The sequence below is a fragment of the Amphiprion ocellaris genome, chromosome 15, assembly GCF_022539595.1.
Source record: "Amphiprion ocellaris isolate individual 3 ecotype Okinawa chromosome 15, ASM2253959v1, whole genome shotgun sequence".
In the NCBI taxonomy this organism is placed as follows: domain Eukaryota; kingdom Metazoa; phylum Chordata; class Actinopteri; family Pomacentridae; genus Amphiprion; species Amphiprion ocellaris.
Window position 1 is genome coordinate 24,673,197 of NC_072780.1, and position 4,076 is coordinate 24,677,272.

Genomic DNA, 4,076 nt, shown 5'->3' on the forward strand with positions numbered 1-4,076 from the left:
AGTGATATTGATAAGTCTTTACATACTTACAAAAAAGCACCTCAAAGTCTACGAGTGTAGAGATGGGACAGGGCCCTGGAATGGTTTGGCTCGTGTCCATTTCTATTTTTCTCCATACTTTTAGATTGCTGTCAGTTCTGTAAAGGTTTATTTTGGGTTCATCTGTACAGGTACTTTGTGCAGAATCCCCCCCCTTCTCCAACCCTCACGCATATCGCACTATTTACACTTAGCAAATACTTCAAATTAATAGTAGGAAGATGGAATATCCCTCTGTTGTTAATATACTTTTGAAGACCTCTGGAATAATATACATTTATGTCAAATGGAGTTAAATTTGGTGAGTTTCATGTATTTGCAATGAGAGGGAAAACAACAGATTGAAGATGATTTTGTCATGGAGGAGGTGGAAGTGGTCTTGGTGCCAGCCACTGCTTAACGCTTGCCCACAATCAGTTAATTGGCAGGCTGAGTAAAGCTGGGTGTTGGCAGCAGGTTCAGCCTCAGCTTTGTTTTCTCCCTTTATCTGTTGACTGCTAGACAGCTCTTCCAAAGGAAGTTGATTCAATGGTTGCTCAGTGCTGGCATCGTGTTAGGAATATTGCCCTGGAAGCCACCATCCTCCCTCTTGGTTCAGTTTCACATCATAATACTGATGGAATATATATTGAAAATATCCCTCATGTAAACAGCAAGCGAAAGTTCCTCTGAAAGCTCCTTTGTTGTGTTCTCCAGGTGAAGAGAAATGTAATGGTAACATTGTGGTGTGTTCATGTCATATGGAATGAAAGATAGCAATGGGAATTATTCTCATGGTTGCCACTGGCAAAACAGCTCTGGATAGTGCCTGCCAGTATTGTAAATAAACAGTATAATTGGCAGACTGAATGAGCAGTTATCTGGGATTGAGGTACAGTTGTACGATAGAGTTGGTGGTCCCTTGTGAATTAAATAAACAGTAAGGATTGCTAAAGCTCCAAACTAAAGGAAAAACGGTTTATTACAAAGTATGTGTACCGTAATAGTTTTGTCCAGTAGTTGTAAACCAGTAATACTCACATTGCTGAACTCTTAAAATGGCAGTATAGCTACAGTAAAGGCCGGTGTGGCAAGAAACACTGCTTTAGTTCTCTTGAATCCTAAGTTTTCAGTGTACAGTGCAGAAAGTTTTAGAACTTATTTTATTTCATGATTTCTGTCTCCAAATAATTTTTCCTACCATTGTTCACAGACAAATGTACGCACAAACTGTGTCCAAATTCTGTCTTCCAAGCATGGAAAGGTCAAACGGAGTGTTATTAAATGAGTAGCTCTGGGGCCCGTTTCACGAAGCAGGTTTAGTGAAAACTCTGAGTTTGTTAACCCTGAAATGAGGGAAACTCAGAGTTTTCCGTTTCACAAAGCGAGGTAACTCAAACCAGAGACAGAGGGGTAACTCTAGCCTGTTTCACAAAGAGGGGTAACTTAAACTCTCGGTCAGTTACCATAGTAACAGACTCTCTGACTCTAACCTGGTCGGGACCAGGTTTTTCTCAGTAAACCTCGAGTTTCTCTCTGTCTCCGCCCTCTTTCAGCCACACACGCCATTTCATTTCCTCATTCATTCAGTCAACTGGCGAGTTTTGGCGAAGTCTAGTTCTGCCGTGTGTCAAAATGACGTCCTTTTATTAACGATCCAGTAGATGAAGGAGCAGCATTACTGTGCAGAAAATTAAATATTCGTCGGGAGATTGTTTTCAGACCGCGCATAGATGTTCTCGCATTTCCGGACAGTTATCTTTTTGAACGGTACCGTTTCACATCACAGTCCATAACCTACATACACAACCTACTCCGTCCTTACATTTACAACATTACCAACCGCAGTCATGCTCTAACGTCCCAGCAGATATTGTGTGTTGCGCTGCGGTTCTTTGCAAATGGAAGTTTTTTATACAACGTCGGAGATGCAGAGCACCTCAGTAAGGCCACTGTATGCAGGACGGTCAGAAAAGTGTGTCTGGCCCTGAAACGACTTTTACCATCTTTGTCGTTTTCCCTGGACATAAACCTGTCAGAGCCATCAAGGAGGAGTTCCACAGGATTGTAGGTGAATGATGTAGAGATCTGTTAAATTAATTTTAAATCATATCCAGTTAATGACATTGTGCTGCAACCTCAGACTGTGATTAGTAAATTTAATTTCTTTTAGGATTTCCCAGTGTGATTGGCTGCATAGATGGAACACACATCCCCATCACAGCTCCCAAATATAATGAAGCTGATTATGTGAATAGGAAGTCCATTCACAGCATAAATGTGCAGGTAGGCTACAGGTAGATTGACTACGGTTTCAAAATGTTAAAGACTGCATCATAGTTCAACATCAGTCATTCTCTGCACTGTCAAGATCATATGTGATGCTGCATACATTATTTCTAATGTGGAGGCCAAGTGGCCTGGGTCTGTTCATGACTGGAGGATTTATCATGAGTCTAACCTGAGCAACAGACTGCAACGTGGTAAACAGCCTAAAGATTTTAACAATATAATTCACTTGTCTCCCTCCTTTAATATACTCTAATGTATCCAGTATACATTACAGGAGAGTTTGATGGCCTTCTGCTGGGTGACAGGGGTTACCATGCCAACCCAGGCTGATGACCTCATACCCTGACCCTGAACCAGACCCCCAACAGAACTTCAACCAGGTTCACTGCAAGACGAGAGCCCGGGTGGAGATGACCATAGACCTGCTGAAAGCCTGTTTCCAGTGTCTACATCACCTCTGGGTGACTCCTGAGAGGCCTGTGATATTATTGTGGCATGTGTTGTTCTTCATAGTATTGCCACTATTAGAGGAGAACAACACTCTGCCCTACAAACTGAAGACCCAGATGATGACCTCATCCACCTGCCAGCTATCCAGGACAGCAGAGCAGTCAGAGACACCATATGCAATAACCACTTTGGAGTTTAAGTCACCATCATCACCACCACAGCAGTGAAATAAACACATGATACACATTTCATTTGGTCTTCTTTATTTCCTACAAATAAAAGAGCTAGTTTAGTTCATGTTCCAGTAGTTAACATAATTCACCTGTGACCTGCATCCACCTCTAACTTGTGCTCCAGTATTTCAATTTCCAGATCTGCCTTCTTAATCTGGCGGTCCAAGTACTGCATTTCTTTATCTGTTTTTTGTATTTTTCTCAGCAAGTGGATTTTGTATATTTGTTTTACTGGTAACTGGGAATACATAAAGGACATTAAATTATACAGTTGCACATGAATTCCATGGACTGAACCTCTGGTGTTTACTGAACATCCATCTCACTGTGTCAATCTGTGCAGTGGAAGTTGAGGAAGCATCCTGCTGCTGTCCAGCCATGTTCTGTTAAAAAGGATGAGAATGTGCAATACTTCAGTGTAAGTTAAATGTCACACTCTATATTCCACCAGAATGTTCAGAAATGTGAATGGGAAGAGAACTATCAGTAACATACCTCTGTATGCCTTTCTGGATCCCCCTCTGTAAAGGCAGCAGACACAGTTTCATCCTCTTCATCCTAGATGAGTGATATGTTTCAGTAGACTTAAACTACCATTTGGCTAAATCTCTGGAGTATTGCCTACTTACAGTTACAAGGTCTGTTGTGGTGTGAAGGGGCTCCACCAGGCAGATAGCACCATCAGAATCTGTTGGGCCAAAAGAAGAAAAGACCCAAAAGAGAAATAAATATTTGTATGAATATGCTTGAAAACATTCCATATATACATATACATGGGCTACACACACACACACACACACATTACATTTTATAAAAGCACTTGTGTCTTGGGATGTGGTCTCAGAGGATGAGCTCCCTCCAGGGATTCCCTCAGCCACTGGCCTTCCCAAATTCTGGCTTAGGACCAGCTCCTCTGCTTCCGTTACAGGTGGTGCTGCTGGGCCACCACCTGTTTTATGGGCATCTGCTTTCTTTCTGTTGGCTGAGTAGAAGTCTGTGTTAGTTTAAATAGGCTTAATTGTTTAACAGAACATGATATGGATGCAGACATTTAGGCTGTGTGTGGGATAAAACCACTGCACA

The 4,076-nt window shown here is 41.8% G+C and overlaps 1 long non-coding RNA gene across 1 annotated transcript; it reads right to left on the bottom strand.

The window, feature by feature from the left end:
- Positions 1 to 2,884: 2,884 nt before the first annotated feature.
- On the bottom strand, positions 2,885 to 3,679 carry LOC129350720 (uncharacterized). The gene is made up of 3 exons (XR_008604207.1): positions 3,623 to 3,679; positions 3,489 to 3,551; positions 2,885 to 3,376 (listed from the first exon to the last, which is right to left on the bottom strand). It is a non-coding gene; the product is annotated as an uncharacterized LOC129350720 (long non-coding RNA).
- Between the last annotated feature and the right edge of the window lie 397 nt (positions 3,680 to 4,076).